The 26,133-nt window shown below is 35.7% G+C and overlaps 1 protein-coding gene and 1 long non-coding RNA gene across 4 annotated transcripts in view; both read right to left on the reverse strand.

Annotated features, from left to right (window-relative positions):
• PRKG1 (protein kinase cGMP-dependent 1) overlaps window positions 1-26,133 on the reverse strand; it is a 1,342,121-nt gene that overhangs the window by 729,394 nt on the left and 586,594 nt on the right. The window lies entirely within an intron of this gene.
• Window positions 13,515-17,813, reverse strand: LOC118500977. Its single transcript, XR_004903551.1, has 2 exons — window positions 14,799-17,813; window positions 13,515-14,727 (listed from the first exon to the last, which is right to left on the reverse strand). It is a non-coding gene; the product is annotated as an uncharacterized LOC118500977 (long non-coding RNA).

Consider the following 26,133-nt stretch of genomic DNA (forward strand, 5'->3'; position numbering starts at 1 on the left):
GAGCTCTATCCTTCCTCTTCCAAGGTATTCTATGCAACACCAGTCCAGCTATGAATCTGTATTGAGTCATTTTCTCTCAGTCAAGCCCCTCATGACTGGTAGAGGTTTGGGTCTAACCACCGAACAGAGAAGTTCAATCAGAGTTCCAGGGAGCGATGCTACGGACAAAATCTTTAACTGAAAAAGATCCATCTCTGAAACACCATATTCATATCATATACTCATGATACAAAGTAAGTCAAGCAAAAGTAAAAGAATTGAACAGAAAGCTAAGACTACTGAGGTACAGAATATAAGCAAGAATTACCATACATATTTTTCCCCCAGAGAATTAGCTCTTTCAGCCAAATGCATCTGCTTTGTGAATGGAAAAAAAAAATCTGAAACATCTCCATTACCCTATTCTGAATTCTTTCCATATGCTTGGCACATCAACAGGTCTGTATCAGTTCATCAGATTCTCTGTACCTTCAAAATCCAGGTCACAAAATAAAAGTGGAGTAATTAAGGAAATTTCCATAGCTTATGGTTAAGGGCCCATAAACTAGAATAACTGGAGACACCTCTTCCTTGTCATAGTGGACTCCACTTTATAATAAAAGTCATTATCTGAAGATTTAAACCTTGCTAAAACAAAAATTTGAAATCTCTGTGTCTTTTTTCTCCTTTCTTTTGGTAATCAAACAACAAATGCAGTTGGTAGTAGTATTTTTGCTAAATATGAACTGTATGATCTCAATTCCAAGTTCTGAACTATTTGTTTCTTCCCAAGCATTTTTGAATGACTGTTTTTCTATTGTTTAGCCATCATGTACCATCAACACTAGGAAATATAAAGCTTTCCTTCAAGTGCTCCACATTCTTTCCATGTGTATTTTTTCTACATGTAAGAGAGAAGAGGTTAAGGATTGGAAGACTGAGTTCCTGGATGATAAACCAAGTCTGTATGTATTTTTTTCACAAAAGTCACATGCAGACAAAGGCCCAGAATCTGAAGATTAAAAGGCTGATTAAGGATTAGCCCATGTTCTATTTCTATTAAAAATGAGGACATGCTGACTTGAACAGTTTCAGAGACTCACCTAGCTGATACCCTACAGCTACATTAGCAACAGGTCAGGCATGCCAGGGCAGCTGTCCTGAGCATATTCTACCACCAAACTCTCGTTTTATACAAAACAGGCAAGCAATGCTCTTCAATGAGGCTTTTTTTCAAAGCACTATCACCAAGGTTACCTCATTAAACTTTTACAAGATGCTTGGACTTCAGGAGAGGTATTCTAACTTTGTTTTATTCCCCTTTTTGTGTGTGTATCTGAAGAGAAAGAACAGAGGATTAAGGAATACAAACTCCAGTTATAAAATACGTCAGGGGCATGTAACATCGAACACAGGGAACAGAGTGAATAACATCGAAATAACTGTGTACGGAGACAGATGGTTACCACAGTCATTGTGGTGATCTCTTTGTAACGTATATAAACATTGAATTATGTTGTATACCTGAAACTAATACAATATTTTATGTCAATTATAATTAAAAACAAATTAATAAAATACAAAGGGAAGGGACTGAAGGAAGGAAAATACAGGGTTCCATGGACACAGGAGAGGGAGGGGGAGCAGAGTGAGGACAGAATGAGAACATTTGTGAAAAGGCCTCAGCACAGAGCAGGGGCTGCTAAACTCTAGATGCTCAGTGATTCTCACTCCCCTTCCTCTCTTAGAGGAGGCTGCACCCTGCAGGGTCAGAACCCTGCATGGGATTTGCCAGAAGTTAAGGACTTGAGAAATTTAGATTGAAAAAGATTGAAGAGCATCTGAAATGTGGAGCTCTCATCTCTAAAAATCCATTTCTGTCTCAGAGGAAGAATTTCTATCTATTGGGTTTCAAATGCACTCATCTCTGAAAAACAAAAACAAAAACAGAAGTATGCATTTAATTTTAATGCTGATTCTACGCCAGACAGCAGGGGTTGATAGTCAGCAAGCCTAGCCTAGCGGTTTAGATCATTAGTTCCAAAGGAGGACTTGGATTCACAACAAAACATTAACCTCTAGACTTGAGTAATCATTTCCAATTGCATGGTATGACATCTGCTGTTAATAACTCAGTAAAACATTTTATAGATCATCAGCATGATTTCATTGATGGCCAAAGTAATTGTGCGATTTAGAAAATGTCATTACTTTCATTTCACAGACTAAGGAGTTAAAGCTCAGAGAGTTTCTGTGAATCACCCAAGGTCACACTGCCATTAAATTAGTAAAGATGACATTGATTTCAGTTCTTCCAACACCAAATACTGTGCAAATTCTAAACCCTAGGTAATTGGTTCAAAAGAGTGTAGGTGTATATACATGTATATCCCCTGTATCTGCAAACAGCTCAAGATGCAGTCTCTATAATGATAGGAAATGTTACTTTCATATATAATCCAGTGAGTTACAAATAGCAATTCTCTGCTCCTCAGAGCTTGCACTTGGCAAAACTGAGCACAGTATCCTAATGCTTGCATGCCTCTGAGTGCACTTGTCTGGCGACAGGGGTAGGATTGTTCTGCTTGCCTTTGGTAACTTGCTGACACCCACCTGGTAGCTGGTTTGAGTTGTCAGCAGAACCAACATGATATTCCTCAGAATCTGTCTATTCAACTCTAATCTAATGAATTTGAAGTGATTTCAGGTCTGGGGATGGATTTATTCATCCCCAAATGGGCTCAGACAATGAATACTCTACAGCCTAAGGAGAGAAGTCAAGGCTATAAATAGCTTTTTATTTGTGGGGGTTTTTGTTTGTTTTGGGAGACATGAAACACTGAAAATCTGATAAAATCTATAACTCTTATAAAAGTACACATCATACCAAATGCTGCAAGAAATCTCTAAGAACTTACAGACTTACAAAGCCCACCCAGGGGCATTTCCTTATTCAGGATAAGCACTTTTACTGTAGAGGAAAAAAACCTGTGCCCGCATTTGACCAACATAAAATATCTTTGTACAGATGCTTAAGAAAGGCCAACACTTCCCAGACAAATGAATCAGAAAGTGGGTAAATCAGCTACTACAGAACGAGTCCTCTGTTCTGCAATCTCATGTAAAGAAAGGGAGTTTTGTGAAAGAACTAATAGCAGGTCAGGTCCAGAAAAATGCCAACACCTTTTGTCAAATAACAAGTACTATGTAAGCTATCCTGGAAATTTCACTGAACTGGGAAATGGACAAGGAGCCAGTGCAAACATGGTAACAATAGGAAGAAACAAAGCAGAGACTCGTGGAGAAGCACAGGTAGAGAAAGCTTGGCTGTCAGCACAGGGCTCTCATCAGCTAAGACACATGTCAGCTGTGGTGGAAGACCCACTGGGCAGGTTGTGTAACACACTCAGGATGAGAAGTATCTGACAGGTACCTGCAGAAACCTCCTCTGCCTGAACTTCTGAATCGTGATGTATTCAGTGAGAACACTTGCACTGTAAAGTCAGATTCAGAGATATCAAAGATATAATTCATCTGATGGCTGCCTTTACCCACCACCACAACAAACCTATTTGAGTGAAGGAGAATTATTCCAGTTTATTAGGCTCCCTGATTCTGTTATAACCCTTTGGTGACAAACAAATTAGACAAATTGTCATCATAAGCAAAAAGAAAAGAGATTTGCTGGAAGAATATTCTATATCAGAATCACAGGGAGACTGAACAGTATGACCATGTGAAGACGGGAATTGGGAAACTCTAAACACTAAGTAAAATCAGTCAGTGGACAAGAAACTTAAAGAATAACACAGCTGCAATGTTTTTTTTTTCTTTGTGTCTCACTGTTTAAGATTCACTTTAAAGAGTGGGGGAAGGAGCAGGAGAATCTGAGTGACCTAGCTTAGGTCACACGTCCACCCTTCAGAAAGACAATGCCATGGGTGAGTGACAGCTCCATCAGGACCACACGGAATGAGAGACAGGCAAAGGAGAAGCATTGAATCAACTAGGGGAAGATGATCCTTTAGGCAGAACAATAAAATAATGTAGAGATTTCCTCCCAGGAGAGAGGGTAGGGGACCTGGAAGGACACCCAGACCCTTTAGAACACTGTCGGCTCCAAAAATGTTCATGCTCTGTGTGAAGAGCTGTAAGGAGAATCTGGTACTAGAACCTAGTTTCCGGTATCTGAACCTAATTTTTTTTGATAACTAAGCTGTATTTATTAGATATCATAAGAGATGTTTAGATGAGAGCCACTCTGAGAAGGAAAGATATTTTGTGTTCTACATACTGAACCTCAATCCAAGTGATTCACAAATAAAAGATATAATCAGGAGAAAAAAACACATGCAGAAGGGTAGTTGTAGGAGATTTTTGGAGGCATTAAACAGTAAGTTAGTTGTCCCATGGCACTATTTATGGGAAATATTGTTGAACTTTCAAGAGCAAGCAGAAATATTATTATGGAGGAATAGCTAAAAATATGGACCTTCATTCAAATCCTCATTATTACTAGGAATGCAAATGTATTTACTTTCTGAGGTGAAGTCAAGAAACAGTCAATATGAGGAAAAACTAAACTCGAATACAGTTTACAGTTTATACTAGAATATAGTTTCTAAGTAGCAACAGGACAATGAAAAAACTGGCATGAACAATAAAAATAACTGCTAAACCAGATAAGAGTTACTAAGTAATTACTAGCCCAATTTTTGAGAAGGAATATAATTAGAAGGAAAGGGAGGTTTTCCATGTGTGCAAAATGATACAAACAACTTAAAATTATGGGGGAATTATTCAGTTTGTACTAATGAGCTTACTTTCCTGCTGCCCATTTTCACACTTAAAATGAACATTTCAGTCTATGGAGGAATGAATCTGGCCTTTATGTTTAAGTGACATAATTAGGTGAAATTACATGGTAATCTCAATAGATAATTTAAAACTCAATTATAGTACACAAAATATCTTTCCTTCTAAAAGTGTCTCCCATCTAAACTTTTCTTATGTTTATTTTCTGTCTTATATTTTGATTATTGTGCCTGGAAGTCTTTGAAAGTGACTCGCAGTTAATTCTAACAGATCATAAGGTAACGCCAAGTGCTGGCTACACTCATAGTTCTTTCCTATGGAACTCTTCTTTATTAACATGCTCCGTACCAGCTGACCCCACTGCTCAGGTAACAGATGACTGGGCAAGGTGTGGGAACCTGACTACGGCCTGTCCACAAACTGACTGTCAGTTTATAGCACAGCTGACTTCAACAGTACAGTCACACCTCAGTTCTTGAACATCTGGGTTCTCAAACAATTCAGTTCTCAACTAAGTTGTTCATGGAAAAAAAGTCTCAGTTTTGAAATAAAACTTGGGTCTCAATTCTCTGCCCAACAGCCCTTTCATGCTGATAACTGTACGTATTATCAGTCATGCATCTCCCAGGGGATGAACAAAGGAGATTTGGCTTTTGAACAAATCGTTACTCAAACAGTTTTCCAGAACAAATTAAATTTGAGAACTGAGGTTCCACTGCATTTGCTAAATTAGTATCTTCTTAAAGTTTTTAATGCAAGACACAATCAGCAGGTGACAAAGTGGCCCTGAACAGTACATGAAGACACATGTACACATGGGCATTCACATACATACACACGTGTGCACGACAGCAGATGTCACGATATAATAAAAGCTGGGAGGCAGAGGCAAGGACAGTGATGATGACAGAGCAGAATAAACAAAGCGAAAGGTTGACAGAATGGCAGAGAACAGTAAAATAGTGAATGATGAGGTCCACTGTTGAGTGGGGCAAGGAGATGCAGGGATGGGAGGGACATAAAGATATCCTTTAAGGCACTCCAGTTCTCCATGAGCCTTAGACTAAGGGGTTAAGGTTACAATTCTAAATGCTATCCCAGTCTCCAGGAGCCCAAGTTAGGTAAAAGATAGGACCATTTTCTGCCTTTCTGATTACCTATGTAATAGCCTTTCTGAAGTTCTTCTGCAATGGTTAAGGATGTTAAAACTTGAATAAATATCTGGAAATAGTACACGGGACATGTTTGGGGAGAGGTAAACCAGTGACACTGAGCAATAAGGTAAGTACACTCAAGCAAAGATAATAAGTACAAATCAGCAAAAAGATCATGCATTCATGAGCATTTCATTTTAATTAAAGTGCAAAATACAGGACTAAAGAGTTTTACTCATCCATGTTTTAAATAACTTGAGGTGAAATACAGAAGAATGCTGGTTTCACCCAATGTATAGGTAGATTTTCCCCAGAATTTTTACAGAAAGTGAAGTCCATATTCCCAAATAAAGAAAAATTAATAGGGAAATATATTATTCTTGGGAAAAGGGAACTTTAGGCTCTAAGATATAGTGAATATAGTAAGGAATTTTCACAGTGTATTTTCAATGATGAATTGTTTATATACAAGATGGTAAAACAATAAGAAACAAAAAAATGTCAGGTTCTTGTAATGACAATAGGAAGTATCACAGCAACAAAGTGTTAAAATGGTCATTCAGAAAACCACTGTCTCTACTACACATATCTATATATTCAAGTTTTCATTTCTTCATTTTCTATTCTTTAAAAATAGAGGTATCTTTTTAAATGCTATCAATCTCAAGATGATAAAGTCCCACAGGCATAGATTTTGTCCTGTGACAAAACAGTTAGAAATTTAATAAGTGCTTATTTGGGGCCAAGGGTTACACAATAGACATGGTATTTGTCATTCTGTTTAATCGTATGGCACAGTAGGATGCATTATTAGTGTATCCATTTTCTAGATGAAACTGTCTAGAGGAAACTGAGGGACAGAAAGGTCAAGCAACTAGTCCAGGCTCTCCTGGCTTGTAGTTGCACCGCCAGAATCCAAACCCAGACTGCAGCGTCTCACACCAAAGTCAAGGCTATATTTCAGTGACAGGCTCTACCACCCTCAGGGTAACAGCACATGGAGGTGTAGTCTACATACCGCACAAATGCCTCTGACTACGACAGCATACAGGGCTCAAACCCACTACTCCCCAAACCAGGCTCCCTAAAGCAGGGCTGCATCGGGGCTTGAAGAAGTGGTGGTTTTCCTGTGCACAAATATTCATTGATTGACATGTCCCAAAATATGCCTTTTTCTATTTCACCCACCTTTAGACAATTCCAGCTACCCAGCTGCCTGTACTTGAAGGGTAGCCAAGCATCTCTGACCACTGCACTGACCCTTTCTGTTCTCAGAGATTGTGCCCTAACTCCCAAAGGGACACTAGAAAGTGCCCTTGGCTTATGTCTCTTTGATTTGTCTTACATGAAACAAAACTACCTGACCTGGAAAAGCACATACAACTGTTGTTTCAATAAGGAAACTGCGCTTTCTTTACCTTTTAAAAGTCAGAGCTTGGTGAAACAGCGTGGTAGCTGTCAGGTCTGGCCCTTCAGGGGCAAGAAGCCCTTTCCCTTGTATGTGGTTGATTTTTTAAAGCCAGAATCAGGGTAAATAGGTTTAAGGAATGGTTGCTAAGGAAGAAGAGGAGGAAAACATAGAGAAAAATTATGAGGCAAAAGATCAGCCCTACTGCTGGGATAGAAAGGAACAGCTTTGGAAAACAAAGACTTGATCTAAACTTAGTCACTCTCATAATTTAGTATGCTTCCTCAACTATTAATAGATTTAATGTCTGACAACAAAGTCCAGGACAAAAAAACCTCCTAGTTTTCCCTTTGTCTATATAATATGTATTGTTTAACCAGGACCTACAAGGCATCATTCATCACTATGAAACAGTACTGAGTGCAATGTTAAAATTCAGCTATAATAAAACTTGGACAGAGTACCTTCTTGAAAAACTTCCACAGGAACAACGGTATTTCTTTTGCTACGCACAAGCATAGCTAGATCGTTCCATTTGAAGTTTAATTTTATTTTCAAATTAAATACTCCAGATTTTTTCTGTGATTATTTCTGAAAGTCAAAGCTAAGTATTTCTGTATTTTCTCACACTCTACAAAAGTAGGGCATGATTGAAATTGCTGGACAATTGGACTTGGAGCTCATTAAAATCAGGCACTGTGTCTTAATCCTCTACATAGCCTTTGTTCTCTGCATAGTGCTTAGCACCTAATAGGCTCTTTAAATACTTGTTAAACTGAATAGAACTGCCCTAAGGGGTGGCAGGGGAAAACTCTAATATTCCAATTTCTTAAACCAAGTCCTTGAAGTCCAAAAAAGGCTTACTCATGTTTTCCAGAATCAGATTCAGAAGGTAAGTAGCCATCTTCCAATTTCCACTAATTCATCATGAGGCTTATCAGGAAGAATTCATCTCCCAAATACATCCAGATGCAACCATGCCTACAATTTGTGGGTTATTATATTTTCCTATAATATTCCTCTTAATGTTACTGAAAGGACCACAGAGAGCCAACTCTGAGTTGATTAGATTGCTCCTCTATACTGTAAGTCCCATAAGAGGTAGATTTCATTCCAGACACTAAATCAATATTTCTGAAGAGAAGAAACAGAGTCAGAGAGCAGATACCCCATAAAGCTGGTACCTGGCTTATAGTCTAATTGCACATCTTGTTCCCATTGTTCTTCTTAACCAGATAGATCAACCCTCACTGAACGCATCCCTGATTAAAACCCACCTTTGTAATTATCATTTCTTTGGGCAGTCTCTCATTATTCATTATCATGTCACCATGGTAGTCTCTAAATCAGTTTTAATTTTATACTAAGTAGTCTGATTTCTTCATTACTCTTTGTTTCTCCCACTAATCTAGAAACTGCAAAGGTTTGTTTGTTTGTTTGTTTGTTTGTTTGTTTTACTGTCATTACTTCAGTACCTCATACAGGACCTGAAACACAGTAGGTCCTAAATTAGTATTCACTAAATGATTGAATGGATAACTGATTAGTAAAGTACTGGGTACTCAAAGAGTTGTTAAGGCAGAAAATCTAAAGAGGGAAGAAAATTAATTTTTAAGTCAACTAAAGATGTAAGGTAAAGAGTCATAAACCTAAGAAAACTCTGATGTTAAAGTAAAATTTTTTATTTTTCCAATAATGAAACTGAACTTCAGACAGGTGAACATTCTGTAGCTGTTTCAAGTAGTTAATGTGGGTCTCAAATGCACATCTCTTCACTCAAACATGCTTTCCACAAGAACATGTTTTCAAATACAAGCAAATGGTTCACTTTGATGAAAAACAATAGATCCACTTAACTCTATTAACATCATTTTGCCAAAACTATACAGGAATCAGTTGAGATTACAGTGCATATTGAATTGTAGTTCAATTCAAAAGAGCTTATTTCTAGAAAGAGCCTAGAATCATGACATCTACATATTTATCATTCAAAAACCTACAATGCGGCTCCAAAGTGAATTACAAAGCTAGGAACAAATGAGTTAACAGGGTTTTCCTAATCTAGAATACAGAGCACTAAAAATTATTTGTAGTTACGATCTTTATTATCAACCACAACACTTGTAGAAAACAAAGGCCTGAATAATTGATTATTTAGATGAAAATGTCATCAGCAATGGTTTGAACACAGAGGTATTTCTGGAAATGGTCACTCAACTGAGCATCTTTGGGCAAGAAGTCATAGCCTTGGAAGCCAAGGACACCAAATGCTTTCCACCTCTCAATTTTGCCAAAGACAGCTCTGTGCACATTTCCATTAAGAATAGGGTCCAAGGGTAGTTCTAAACTCTTTACATACAACAGGCACTAAAGGTCTTCTGCTCTCTTTAAAGCTTATTGTGATGGCATGGATGCACCTGGAGAGTATAATGCTATACCATATAATTTCACTCATATGTGGAATCTAATGAACAAAATAAACAAGCAAAATAGAAACAGACTCATAGATCTAGGAAAGAGATGGACAGCTGTCAGAGGGGAAGGTGTTTGGGGGGCTTAATGAAAAAGGTGAAAGGACTGAGCAAATAGAAAATAAACTTGTGGCACAGACAACAGTATGGTGATTATAAGGGGGAAAGTGGGGTGTCAGCAGGTAGAAGAGGGTAAAGGGAGGACAAATGGTGACAGAAATAAACTTGACTTTAGATAAGTAAACATACAATACAACATACAGATGACGTATCACAGAACTGTACACTTGAAACCTATATAATCTTACTAGCCAATGTCATCCCAATAAATTTAATAATTTTTTAAAAAGCTGACCACATACTTTTAAAAATTAACCCATGATGACATGTTCAGCTATGTTTAACTCAAAACTGGTCTGTCTGCAGTCCAATTGCATGCAATCCCAAAGTGGCTCCAATTTAGCTTCTAAGCTCAGACAGTTGCCTCTAACTGTGCAAAGAAAACACTTAGAAAATAAGGTGAACTCTACCCTGCCACAGAACAGATACTTCCATTTAGTCAATGATGAGATGAAATTCTAACAGGGCAAAGTACATTTAAATAAATGATATCACCAATCCTAAGAATAGAACTTTACTTTTGTCATTTGTGAAAGTTGTATGAATGTACCTCGTGTATCCGACAAACAAAAAAGCAAAAAGTAGTGTAATAACTAACTGGAGATTCTCATAGGAGACACTTAAGTATGTTGGTGAAAATAAATCACCTTAGATGACTTGAAAATGTATTAAGACTTAATTTATACAAAACAGCTTAAATGTTGTGTGCTCTCTTAATTTACTTTTCAAATTTTTGGCTATATGGAATCTGAATTGGGTGGACAAAATAACAACTATGTTGAATCATACCTATGTCACTTACAGGACAAACTATTGCTTTCCTTCCATACATATGTTGATTGAAGTGCATCTTAAGCCAGCTAAATATATATTTACTAATTCACTGAGGACACTTTTACAACATTGCCAAACTCTGCATTACTGTTTTAAATTTCTTTTTATCATACAGGTAAATCAATGTATTTTAATAGAACCAGCACTTAACATTTTATATCTTAGTTTATGAGATACACCTACTGGGGACTGAGCTAATAATATGTAAATTAGTCCTTTTTCCATTTTTGAAATATTATTCAGACTCCATTTCTTCATTACTTTCATAAACCTGGTGAGAGCCCCTTCTCTTGAAGTTATTGCCCTACATGGAAACATCTTTTTTCCAAATGTGAAATGAGGCTGCAGAAAGAAATCATCCTATAAGTAGTACCCAAGTTCAGAGCCACTATAAAATATTCAGATATCTGTACCTGATAGAAAAAATTAAAGTTGAAGATAAAGAAAGAACATTCTCCTTGCTTTAGAGAGAAATATACCCAGATCCAGGAGCAATAAAATATTCAGGGACAGATATTCATTGTCCATCTAGTGGACTTTACTGCTTGATATTAATTTGGTAAAACATATTGAAAACAACTTGCTCTATTAAAATCTTTACCTATGGAAGGGGAATATACTCAATCATATTATGATAAATTTGCATGGCGACAGATGATTGCAAGACTTAGTGTGGTGAACACATAGGTATATACATGTCAAATCACTATATTGTACACCTGAAACTAATTAATATAATATAATTAATATGTATCAACTGTACTTAAATAATAAAAAAGAAGTACAATTCTAACCCTTAATGAGAGAATTGCAAGTGGGTACGTTGAGGGTGTGGAAGAATTTGTGACTATTTTTTTTTGTAATCTACCACATCTGTATTTTGCATTTGCTTTCAGGAAAATAAATTCCAGCAATCCAAATTAAAAACAAAAAAATCTTCACCTCCACATGAAATAGCCTGACTTTGAGAAAAATGAGTAATGTATTTTTACCAAGTGATCCAGGGCCAACAAATTGTGTCCTATTGTCTGATGTTTCAAGAATAATAGCAACCCATCATCTTTTTACTCTTTTATAGAAATAGCTAATTACAAATAGCATAACAGTAGTAAAACTATAAAGCTGAAACCCATAATTTTTCTAAGTTACAAACACCATCAGTAGTAACATACTGAAAGCAAACATTGCTTTAGACATTGTTTTGAAGCCCACTGAAAATTTCCTGGTTTTAGACTTTAAGAAGCAAACAGATTAGATAAGAAGTAAATGATGCAACATGATTCAAATAATAGGGTCTTAGTTCAGTTAGCTAGCACATAAATTATCATTTGTGATTACATTTTTGCCAGCCTAGCAATATTTACCATCTCCATTTGTTCTGGACTGTTAACTACAGTTCTCTGTGTGTCCGTTATTGCCAGAGCAATGGGAAATGGTCTTACTTCACATGTACATTTCGTTGTCCTAAAACTCCCTGGCGATCATTGATGTCATTTGGGGGTTTGTCTACTAAAAGGCAATTTTACCAAATTAACAAATTCTGACAATACTTACCCATTTATTAAAATAAGAGTTGCTTTTTATTTTTTCTTTGCATCATCAAGTATATTGAAAAGAAAAACTGTATTCTATCAAGACTAAATCAAAGCAACAACAAAAGCAAGACACTTTTAACTTCTGAAAAAATCTACAATATGAACTGGCATCCATTCCAACAAGGCTGTTTCAAAGTCAGTTGCACATTTCTAAGAACCAGGATTCTAGAGGCCTTATAATTATGGGATAGCTCTCTAGAGGTATATTTTTAAATACCTGTAAAGACTGATGGTCTTCTAACAATGCACCATTCACTTAACCATTATTGAGCAAATAATGACACATTTCCTCATAAAATTTAAAGTCTAGTGGGTACATCAAATAACACATGACTGGCTGTCATGGTGTTAGATAGAGTCAAGATTTAATTTTGAATTGTGTGGCTTTGAGAGATGCCTCTTAAATCTCTCCCAGGCAACTTGGTTTATGGTAGAGAAATACACCCAGATCCAGGAGCAAGAAAGCAAGGAGAATGTTCTTTAACTTAAATTTTTTCTAAGAGTCAATATATATATATATATAAAATATATTACATATATAATGTGTTATATACATTACATATATAATATGTTATATATATTACATATATGATGTTATATATATATATATAAATGGGGAGTTGTTGATGGGTTTTTAACACTTAAGAAATTTCTTCACTCTTAATGTCATTGCCGATGGCAGTCAAAATCAGTAACTTTATCTTTTACCTTGGAAACACGAGTTGTTGCCTGATCAAAATTGTTCCATCTACCTTGTTATCACTATTTTATCTGTATAGAAGAAACTAGCAACAACAAAAAGAAATGGAATTTTAACTACTCTTAGTCCTTTTGAATTCCCTTGGGTTCTTTTGACATTAAAATCAACTGAGTTCTTTTGTACAATTCCATGTTTTAAGGGCTGCTCTAGATTTGGGGGAAACTGGCTCAGGGCTGAGGGTGGAAATCAGTGGACAAAGTTTTATAGTGAGAGGAAAGAATAGCTAAAAATGATTTACAGTGTAAGAACAGGGAGGGGTTGAAAGGGTCAAGACAAAGTCAGGGGGAGCACTTCAAAATCAGGCCATTTGACAGACTATTAATATTATAATGTATTTTTATAGTTGGATGAAAAATAACTTTTTTTTTATAATGCAAACTACAAGAAAGTAAGGCTGATTTATGGGGGTTCACACAATCTAACTCAAGAGAGGGCATGACTAGGGGCCTTCAGGCAGAGAAGAAATGAACTGGTAAGCTATATTTATCAAATTCAAGTGTTTTTGTCTCACCACCTCTTCTCACTTACATACTCCCACAATAAAAGTTCAATGAAGTACTCTTAAAGTTAATTCAAAGTACAGTCCTATTAAATAATAGATTATGAACAAATATACCATAAAAGTGTGATCATTTATTAATTCATTCAATTAATATTAAAGCACCAAAATGAACAAAAAAAACCCCAAAATCTTGAGGCAAAGGCTGTACAATTCTGAAAACAGTGACTACCAACAAAATCCAGTAATAGCTGAAACTTGATGTATTAAGAACTAAACTCAGTTTTCCCCTTTACTGAATTTTCTTAGATTCTCAGTGACACTGTCATCATTTCAAACAAAGAATCTTAGCTCATTTATTTTCTCAAAAAAGAACATATATTAGTATCTATTCAGTCAAGAGCTAAAAATATTCAGCCAGTAGCTAAAAATTACTGTATGGTACTACAAATGAGAAAAAATATCATTGTGTGCAATATAGTTGTTTTGTCATACGTTAACACAGTAATAGTGATAACTTATTTTTGGAAGTCCCAAAATGCAATTACAAATAATTAATCCACTAATGATCACAACCTAAATATAGACAATGCCTTTAATTCTAAAATTGGTCAAAATAGATGTTTGATAAAATAATTTTTTCTTTCTTTTTGTATCCGGAAAATGAGAAAATTAAAAAAAATTGCTCATCCAATTTTGAAATAAAATTTTCGATACAACAATTAGATGATGTCTAAATATTCAAAGGAATAGTAACAAAAATAGGATCAGGGTACAGGTCTGTAATTAATGGTCAAGGTGTATTCTAATGAGTAAATATGATATTGTTTGGTTAAAATCTTCTAGACCTAGGTGAATGAAACTGGATAATATTTTAGGGAGAAAATTAAGAGATAACAGGTGACCTAGAAAAACAGGCTATTTTTTAACCTATTAAATTATTTTTAAGTGTACAATTCAGTGGCATAAAGTACATTCATAATGTTTTGTAACCTATTTCCAGAACTTTTTCATAATCTCAAATAGAAATGTTGTATCCATTAAACAATTAAGCCCTCTGTTTTACCCCTCCCAACATCCTAGTAACCAACACTGAACTTTTTAAAAAATTTTAATTGTTGTTCAAGTACAGTTTTCTGTCTTTTACTCCTATCCCAGCCCACTCAACTTTCTATTTCTACAAATTTGCCTGTTTTAGGTATTTCATACACTGTTGAATGTTTTCAAGATCCACCCATGTTGTATCTTGTTATCAGAATAAGGAGCATCTTTAAGATAAACAAAAAGGAAGAACGATGTCCTCTTTTACCAGCAAAGAGTTCCCACAGAGAATATTAGCCCAAAGCGATGCTATAGACAGAAAAATTAAACAGATTTAGTGTAGACATTTTTAGGGAGAAATGAAGCGATAATAGTCGATCTAAGAGAAATAGACCCTTTTTAAATGATTGGTTCAAAGAAATGTATGAAGTAGTCAATTTTAGCACATTCTCTCTATTCCAAGGTAATTAAAAGATCTAGTAAAATTTTATCTACTTGGTATGCAACCTAACACTTGTCACCCACAATAATCACCCAGCATATTTATTCTCATTTTCATTCAAAATTCAAATTTTATGCCATCCTGAAATTACTCTAAAACACATATCTGATCATATACTTCCTATTTAACCTCTTATAAGTTTAAGTATCTCTTGAGGCAAACATTTGATTATATTAACAGTGTTTAAATATATTTAGGTTCAGGTCTCTTTATCCATTCGTTCTGATTCCCTTCACTATTTGTTTATTTTTTTCTCTTTTAGTTAGCCAATCAAAACCACATGGGATATATAAAAGCATGGAATAAAATTACTATTAAAAAAGTCTGTACTTAGCATAAAGGGAAGTTTAAAAGTGGCCCCTTTATAATTTACTTGGTTAACTTAGAATGTTACATCAGCTTATGATTTTTGGACTCTCAGTCATCTGAGTTTTCCTAATGATTGTCTAGATCGATTGCAAATGATCATTTGGCCACGTGTTGAAACAGAGCCTCAACACTGACTTTTCAAAGGTGGATTATTTGGTTGTATTAATTAGATTAGTTCTTCTAAGAAATAAGAAAGAAAAATAAAACTCTAATAAAGACAGATTCTAAGAGTTAGCATTTGCCTCTCCAAAAATAAAGAGATTTCTAGGAGAGTTTTGTTCAACTTGGCCCATTGGCTTCATCTATCTGTACTCGAAACCCCTTAAAACTAACAGCTATAAGGATATAGTTGAATAAGTTGTTCCCTTGTCTCCGTTTTTAAGCACATACACATCGTAGTTGAGCAAAATGAGGCCAAAAGATAAACTGACCTGACCTAGATCAGAAATCGCATAAATATTTGCTGAATGAAATTGGAAAAGCTAGGACTTGCACTGAGTTCGCAATCATGAAACTGATTCTTTCCCCAGGAAAGTAATTGCTTTCACTCTGTCTTCGTGAGGAAAGGGTAGTGGTTTAGAGGACAAAAGAAAACAAAATTGGGTAATTTTTTTAGAGTTAGTCTATAAAAGACCAGACTGCAAAATCTAGTGGTAACAAAACATTTAGCTATAGTCCATTCTATGTGATTTTATGGGAATGTGATTTGGAAATGCTTTCAAACTTTGTAGTCAATATGCTTATGCCTTTCACCATCCTGGCTGAATTAGCTGCTCATTCACATATATGAAAAACAGCTAATTTATCGAGAAAATGATAAAACCTAGCATTAGTTATAGTACTACTTTTTCAATAATTTAAGAGACACCTGGACAAAGTACTGAGAGTATGAAAATCCAAGAAGTCATCATAGCCGTGTTCAGAAACATTTCCAGAGTCTTGAATCAGTTGCTGATTTCTCACTCTCAGTTTTCTCATCTGTAAAATGGGCTTTGTGACCTTTGTGGTTTCATTAGGCTGTATTTTTATAACTTTACTTTTTAATTCTGGGAAATGTCATAGTTTTACCAGAATTCATTCATTCAAATCCACACTTCTAAAACTTTCCCCACCTAAGTGTCTTTTGGAAGAGAAGAGGGAATACTTTCCTCCCAGGGGGCAGGTCTGGCAATATATCTCAAAGTGATTAGAAAGCTTTTTGAAGTCCATCACTGTATCTTAAAATTCTTATATTTCATAGTCTGCTAATATAATATCTATGCATAACATAAAAACAACTTCACCCCAAATCATCAACTAAAACTGATGATTTAAAGGGATTCCTCTGACTCATCTTGTGACTTCATGACTCTCTCACATAGAACTGAAATTATATAGGATTCCCATGATGCTGTACCATTACACTGTGTTCTCTGAGGATCAGTGTAAGGCCTCCTCTCACAGCTGATGCAAATGCCATCTGTTATAAAGGGAAAGGGCATGGGTTTTGAAGTCAGAGTCTTCGGGTTCAAACCGTAGATCTCACACTCGGGAAGAGTGTAGTCTTGGGCAAGTCACTTAATATCTCTGTGCCTCAGTTTTCTCATTTTAAAAAAATGGGGATCATAAGAATTCCTCTTTGATTGTTGTCTTATATGAGGTGATAAGGTGGAAAAAATGTTAAAACAGTGCCTCAAACATGAAAAGAATTATGTAAGTGTAGCTCACTATTATTATTATAACTGCTTTTAAAAATTCAAACTTGCTCTGAAAATCAAAAAAATAGGTTGGTCTGACTGTTCTCCCTGCTCCCTACCTATTATCCCAACAATGATGGGAATTGAGAAAATTTTTCATAAAGTTAGGCAAAAAAAATAAAGTCCAAATACATACTGGAGGTAATAAGCTTACTAATTTAATGTATAGTAGACAGACAAAAAGAATAATGGGGAGATATTTAAGAAAACATTAGATGTAAATATGCCAACAAATTGTGATGAAGAACTATTATGTTTTTCATTTAAAATGTTTTAATTTGTTATTTGTCATGGAGCTGGCAGCTTTTTCAATGAAACAATCAAATTAGTCTTTCACCAGATCCAGGCCAGTTGGAATAGCTGTTTGGTTTCTATACCATATTGGAAATCATTCAATACCAACTTCTTTGCAGTTACTCAACCTAATTGGCTTAAATATGAAATAGTTACTTTCTGTTTCTGAGATACAAATTTGAAATAAAATGATCTGAAATTTCTTGGCCTATAATTTATCTATTTATTCATTTTTTAGAGAGAGGATAGGTGAGGGAGAGAGAGACAAAAAGAAATATCTATCGGTTGCCTCTTGCACACACCTAACAAGGGACCTATCCCACAACCCAGGCTTGTGCCCTGATTGGGAACCAAACCTGAGACTTTCTTTTCAGTTTGTGGGATGACCACTCAACCCACTGAGTCACACCAGTCAGAGCTTAGCTTATAATTTAAACAGGAATACCATCAAAGTATTTGTAACCACTTTACAGTATCTCAAAATAAATATTTTCCTTTCACTAAATAATCATAAATACAAATTCTAGACTATTTTATTAAATATGTTGCAAACTATCAATGTAAGCATGGTTTTCATTAGAGATGATTCTAAAATTAGAAAAATAATTTAATCATTAAAAGTTTTACACAAAATCAACATTTTAGTGTAGTTCTTTTAAGTTACCCAATATATTTTGTCCATTTTATTTACCAGTATATGTGTTAGTATCTAGATTTTCTTTCATGCCACTTCACAAGGAATTGTGTATGTTATACTTAATATATTAAAATAGCATCTTTATTTTCAAATTTTGTTTTAAGATATTTATATAAATGGCGTGTTTATATAAATAGAAAAAAGCTGCATAGCTTTCAGATACTCTCTTTGTTTATTTCTTCTTGCATTTTAAATATTTCTGAAAAACACTATAGACAGGTTTCATTGCTACATCTCAGCTTATTTCCACAGATTAGATCTCTGGAAGCAGAGTTTCTGAATCAGATGGCCCAGATAGCTTTATACTGCTGTCTAGAAATACATAACTCAGTTGCTTTCCAAAAATATCATTTTATAGTCACCAGCACATAGTTCCTATGTCTGCGTACCTGCACAACATTGTCACGAAACCTTTTTTCAGGATGACCTATGAAAATGGGGCAGTACTTTCCTTGACTCCTTCTCAGACTGTTCTGAAGCTTGAACAGTCCCTTCTATTCCTTACAAATGACAGGATAGTTAACCTGTTTAGCCTTCAAATTCTTCATTGGTATGAAAGATATATTAGTCTGAAAGTGATAACGTGATACAGGTGTTTTGAGGATTATATAATAAGGTAAATTACTGAACATAGTGCTTGACACAGAAAAGTACTCAATAAATGCTGAGGACACCTAATGATTCTTGAACTCTCTTTTCATCATCATCTTAATCTGTTATTGTGTCTTTAAACTGCAGCAGATAAATTTCACTTCGGTTACTTCATTAAATATGTATTAGTAAAAGCAGTAAATTAAACATCTAGTGGACAAGGACTACAAATGTGGAACCACTGGAAGAATTGCTACATAACTCATATTTGCTCTTATTTTACAATCAAAGAAATAATAAAATTAGGGTTTATACCCTGAAGACAACTTTCTTTGCTATAAATGTAACTTTGTTCAAATGAGTCAGAGACTCTAATGGGAAATCTGGCTCAAGGCCAGAGGAAATACGCTGATGTAATCCTGTCTGAATAGCAGAGACAGCAGTCAAACCAATTGTTTCTTCTGGTCCAGAAATCACACTGACCGCTTGTACAGGAGGAATTTCATTATTCTTGGGGGAAAAAGTCCTAGTGACCATCACCAAAAGTGGAGCCAAATGGTAGTAGAAGGGGTAGTGGCCATCAATGAGGCCCCATTCAGTTGAGGCCCCTTTCAGTAGTAAGTGAGATAAGAACTTTCCTCATTCAAGTGAAAATGAATAAGCAGCTATTGGATATTTTTCAAACCTTACTCCCTACAGTTCTTCAGTTCCCCATGCCATTATTTTCCATCTGAATTAGTCTTTGAAGCATCATCCAATTTTATTCCCTCCCGCCTATACCATCCACCCCACCCTTCATTGTGCATGCACTGATTTATTCTCCACAGTGCTTCCAGATAATGCTTTTGATAATAATCAAATTAAACATGTTATTTCCCTATTTAAAAATCCATTGCCCAAAAAGAAAAAGAATTCTCTAAGTCTAACATAATTTAGCATAGTGCTTTTTAAACTCTTGTGTGATCAGAAGCACCTGTAGGGCTAGTTAAATCAGTTTCTGAATAACTAGGTTTCGGGTGTAACCTGAGAATTTGCATTTATAATAAACTTCCAGGTAACGTTAATGCTACTAGTTGGGGAAACAAACTGAGAACCAATGAGCTAGCAATTCATGTCTACCACGGTGCCTCCTTGCTCGACATGGTGTCCTTCAAATCCTAAACTGCTATAGTTCTCAAAATTCATCATGCTCTTTCTTGTCTGTGTGTTTCTGCACATGCTGCTAATCTCTAGTTCTGGCATGCTTCTCCCCTCTGCCTGCAGGTTAACTACCACTGCACACTCTTCTGTGTTCCTGTGGTAGCACGCATCTCCTTCTCTACAGTGGTGCCCTGATCACATTGAGCGTAACTGTGGTGTTATTTCTACTCTGTGGTGAGGTCCTTGGAAGCTAGTTGTCTCAACTTTTGTACTCAGTGCCTAGCAAAATGCCTGGTAGGAAGGACTTCAAATGTTTCTTCAGTGAATATTGGTAACTCTCTATCAGGTATGATGACTCTAATACCTTGACAACTTGCCAATGACAGTCACTTTTTAAATTCTATTTCCTATAAGTGATCAGTGGGAACACCCAAAAGAAAAAGGCTCATGTGCTAGTTGTCCAGGATAGACATAAAAAGATGCAAAGACCACATTCTTCCTGAAATGTCAGAGAGAGAACCTGAAAGGGATGAGTGAGCAGCAAAGCAGCCTGAAGCTCTGGGTAAGAAAAGGAAAGGTGAACACGGAGAGCCAGTTGAGGACTAAGGTACAGAGAACACTGTATGGGGACCCCAGGCAAATATTTTTATTTTCTAGTTTATCGAGATGATATGTGTGTATGTGTTTATATTTTGATGCCACAGCTTTCATCACATCACACTCTTGATATTGGATAGAAAATTCAAAGATTAGAATCCTCACTAAGCACATCAAGGCATGATTATATTTCAACTCAAAGTGGAAGTCTGCACAAACAGCATCTAGCAATAAAAAAAGATGTCAAAGTCTACTGCTTAGCTGGCTTATTATAGTGCTGTCATCAACCAAATAAAATAAAACAAAATACTTCAACTCCAATTATATTCAGAAAGAAAATCTAATTCCTGAAATGTAATGAGTTCTTCATACTGCCAATGTTAAGAACTTATTATTAAAATGTCTTTCTACTGTTATATCAATTTAGCATGTACCTAAAACTTCTTAAAGGGCAATAGTTAGAAATAAAACCTTGTAGTCCACTTAAAAAATCTGTGGTGACCAAAATACACCTAGAGAACCGTCATGTTGAAATGTGATATGTAAAGCTCAAACTCCATATATTAAAGAAAGAGCACCACTATAAGAATCCATTTTTAGCTCTTGCTGGTGTGGCTCAGTGGATTGAGCACCAGACTGAGAACTAAAGGGTGGCCAGTTTGATTCCTAGTCAGGACACATGCCTGGGTTATGGGCCAGGTCCCCAGTAGGGGGCACTCAAGAGGCAACCACACACTGATGTTTCTCTCCTTCTCCTTCTCCCTCCCTTCCCCTCTCTAAAAATAAATAAATATTTTTTTAAAAAATCAATTTTTAGAAAACCAGGCATACTGCTGTCAATATTTTATATATTTAGGCTAGGCTTCAGGTCACTGAAGTCAACCAGAGCTGATTGGTGTTTATCCTTAGTGAAGGATGCAAATTAGACTGAGAAGTTTCCCAGTGACTCCATTGATTACAATGTAGTTTTATTTTAATCACAGAACAATGTACTATTCATTACTGGTAGAAAGGTGCTCAGCAAGTGGAACCTGGACTAAAAGAAAACTGTCAGTTTTTACAATTATATTAATATCATAGGGGTAGCTATTCAGCTTTATCTGATTCATTTTCTTTCTGAAGCCCCCAAATATTAGAAATGGAAACAAACCAAATCACTCAAGTAATTTTTTAATGATAGGATATTCACAATAATTGTCATAATGTGATTTCTAATTTGTTTCCAATTACACAGCTTTTATTTGGCAGTAAAGTGCTCTCAGAAATTATATAATAAGTCATGAAGTCTGTTCTCCAGGTAGTTTTTGGCTTAGCTTTTCCCATTGGTGAGCCAAGCTCCTTAAGATCACTCTAGCATTAATTTAAACCATGTACAGTTAAGTCCAGTTCTTCCTTCAGTTTTTCTGTATTCTGTTTATTAGCAGCCAGTCACTAAGTCCAGCCTATACTCAAGGGGAGGGACTTACACCAAGGGTAAACATGGGGAGACAGGATCGCTGGGAGCCACACAAACCTTGGCCCCCACAAGTCTCTATTAATCTCCCATACCTTGTCTCTGATGCTCACTAACTCCTACTTTATGTTAATATTTATTTTCTTTGGCTCTGGGGTTCATACTTATAAAGTATAAATCTGTATTTCAGGACGCTTATGTATTAATAAATATAAAATACTGAAAAATTCCTCTCTCCCTGCAAAAAAGAAAAAAAAACTGCCAAACTTCAAATCTCCTGAGAAATTATAATTTCCTATAACAGAAAAATGTCATTTTTAAAATTATAATTTATAAATGTACTCTCATTTTAAAAATTACAGGGTACAATGTTTTATAATTTTTAAGTTAGAGTTCAAATTTTACATATTCTAAGATTTTTAAAAGCTGATTTGAACAGGTATTACTCACTTGGCATATTTGTAAACTTTGCTTACTTTTAACTTCATATTTTGCTTTTTCCTTCTCCACCTACTAATCCAAGCTACTGATGCATGTACTCCTGGAATCTTGAAAATGCTCTTTAATGCCCTCTCAAGATATAATTATGCACTTTAACAAAGGCAGGGAAGAGTTAAAAGCCTTGTGGTGATCTGAATACTAATTGGAATGTAAATACAGATCACCCCTTAAGAAACAATATTTTGCAGGAAAAATAACCACCTCATTATAGAATTTATAAGTTACAGAGTGGTAAAATGGTGGGCACTGGAGAAATGAGTGAAAGGATTTAGAAAGTAAAATCATTTTGGTAAAGGAGCAGGACACTGTTTGAAGACAGTGCACCTTAAATTATTGTTTATGTCAAAATATATTAAGTAAGCTTAATATCTCCTTCATCAGTAGTGAACACTTAAAATTTAGCTAGTTCTTAAAGGGAAGGCTCAAACAATAGAGGATGATGAGTTCTCTCAAAAAAAAAAATTCAATTTTGAGATTACTCAAAAAGCCAGGAGTGCTTTTCATCGGTGGTCATCTTAAGGCCAAAAAGAATGAAAATGCCATCCTCCAATCAAACCCCTGACAAAACTTAGTGTATTTTTAAATGATGGATTTGAGAATTAAAAACCGAAGAAGGCATTCTGGCAAGGGACTCAAAATATCAGAGAGGCTGATAAGGAGGGCAACTGGCGAGTATATAAAATGAAGAGATGAAAAGAGACTTCTGGTTCTCAGGAGGACTGTTCATAAGGAAGCCTGGCTGGGGAGAGCCCATCGTGCAGAACCTTACTAACAGGTGTGAATACCTGCCACCAACAGTTGTCCCTGTTAGCAGGCTGCTATACTACACCATAGTACATTTGAGATATGATGTGACACTAAAATGTCTTATTTTTTCCTTAAGGCCTAAAAAAGTGTGAACATAGTTTGAATCAGTCTTGAAAGGAAGAAAAAAGTACCTCTATGCCCGCTTTGTTTCCAAACAAGCCTTTCTCCCACTCACATAATGCACAAAAAGCAATAGCAAAAACAACGTTCTTTAGCATGCCCTGGTATTTAGCGACCATACAACATTTTAATAAAATCTTGAAGGTAGATGCTTAGGAATCTTGCCTCTCTTGAACAACAACAACTTTAATCAGTTTTTATTATAATAGGAGGTTTGCATGTGGGCTGTCATTCTTTGTAATATCATTTTCTTATTGTTTATTTAAGAATCCATACACCGAGAAAGGCTTGTGAAACTAAGCTATGAAGCAATCTAATTACTTCCAAGATTTGGTACACAGGCGCTTACTGCAAATGAGTTCTGTCTAGCCATCTTCAGGGAAAGATCTGTTATTCAAAACAAAACAAAAAAACCCTCAAGGCAGGAATCTCATTGTCCACTAATCATGTGAAAAATTCCAAGTAGTTTATTCCCAATAATTGGAACCCCAAGGGAAATATTCCAGATATTTATCAATGCAACTGTGGGCAACCAAGAATATAGAGGATAACCAAGACACTACTTATTTTCCCTTTACTGGACATAAATATCTATTAAAGCGGCTAATAATATGGCTAAAAGGCACCTCAGTGTTAAGAGAGTCTATTTCACTAGAAATGTTGATTGAAAGGCACATATTAGATTCTCTATTTGTCTAAGAAAACTGTTGGCTCCGTTTCTTAATTATATGGAACAGCATTAAGCTTAATGTCTCTAATATCCAAAAAAACTGACTGTAATTTCTGTACAAAGTAAAAAATATAGGCATTGCAATTCTTATTGGAAAACATTCTTTTGTTCAGTGGATTGAGGAGACATCGTGCACGTTCTGAAATTCCCAGGATTCACTTAGGGAGGAACACAATATTAAGCAATGAGTCTCACACGGGGGTTTATAGCTAGCAGGTCCTCAAAAATTCAAATAAAACAGAATACACATTAAAAAGCTTATCAATTAAAATAAGTATGTGATTTCTCTTGGAGAACCTAGAGAAGGAGACGGCCTTTAGATAAAGACAATGATTTGAATGCAGAGACTGCCTGCTTGTAGCACTCAGGTGGAAGGGTGCTGGCTTGGCAATCTGTTATTCCCTATAAAAGAGCATCACCAAGGCAAATCCAGGTTGAATATTACTGAATTTAGCTTCATGCCATGGCCTACTTCAAATAAGGGGTTTATATCATTAGCAAGTTCAGTCAGCTCATCCATCAGAATTACTCTGACCTGATTTCATGCATCAGCAATATTTTCAGTCACAAGTAGAGTAAAATAAAAATGAGCCTTAAGAATGTAATTATTTTGCAGTTACTCCTCTTTTATTTTCAGGGATCAAATCTTGCTGATAAAAATGCTTAGTTTATTAGTTTTCCAGAATAACTCAATACCAAGATGAGGGAGTGAACCCTTTAAAGCAGGGGTGTCAAACTCATTTTCACCGGGGACCACATCAGCCTTGTGGTTGCCTTCAAAGGACTGAATGTAAGTGCAAGTACTTAACAGCTAAGGAGTAGTTACATTTATACAGTCCTAAAATTATTTCAGCCCTTTGAAGGCAACCACGAGGCTGATGTGGCCCCCAGTGAAAATGAATTTGACACCCCTGCTTTAAAGATACTACTAAAACTTGTGTATAAATGAAAACATTATTATGACTGGGTGACTGGGTACAAGAAGTGAAGAGACTAAGCAGTACAAATGGGTGGTTACAGAACAGTCGTGGGGATGGCAGTTACAGCACAGGGAATGTAGTCAATAATATCGTAATAACTAGGTATGGTGCCAAGTGGGACACTTTCCAGCAGGGGGGACACTTTGTAATAATCGATGGGGGGGACACTTTGTAAAGTATATGAGTGTCTACTCTAACCCCTATGCTATATATCTGAAACCAATGAAAATGGTACCAAATGTAAACTGTAATTGAAAAAGAAATTCTTTAAAGAAGAAATCTTCATGGTGTAGTTGCAGCAGTGCCTGCCTCTGTGGCAGTATTTCTGCTTCGAAGAAGCCAGTGTCTTTGAAGGCTGCCACAAATCGAATTCTCCATTCTACGAGTGCCTTCTCCACCCCTCGGGCAGTTCAGCACAAGCTTCCCAAGAAATGTAGAAAAAGTAAATTAAGTCACAGTCTAGACTTATAAAGACCTGACAACTTTGTGAAGGAGACATTACCATAATCAGAATGAGATACAAACAAGGAAGGGATTAGAAAAAAAGCAGAAAGGAATTCAGTGGGACCTACAAACACAGACATGTGTTTAATAGGCAGAAACTAGAAAGAAAGATATTTTTAAATGGAAGATTTTCAAGATGCCAAGAATACCCTGCACAAAAATACCCAAACAAAAGTGTTTCAGGGAACCTTAGGAATCTATTGCTCAAGTTATAGAATAATTAAGATGGTTATCCTGGCACAAGAAGCCATCATAACAAACCATGTACTGATTTCATATTTTTGCCTGTCAAAAAAAATCTATGACATATATTATCCTGTTTAAGCCTTACCACAACTCATAAAATATACCTTATTGTCCCTATTTCACAAATGATGAAACTGAAGCTTAGAGAAGTTAAGCAACTTGCTAAAACCCAAAGCAAAGTCAGCATGCA

The sequence above is a fragment of the Phyllostomus discolor genome, chromosome 5 (genome assembly GCF_004126475.2).
Source record: "Phyllostomus discolor isolate MPI-MPIP mPhyDis1 chromosome 5, mPhyDis1.pri.v3, whole genome shotgun sequence".
In the NCBI taxonomy this organism is placed as follows: Eukaryota; Metazoa; Chordata; class Mammalia; order Chiroptera; family Phyllostomidae; genus Phyllostomus; species Phyllostomus discolor.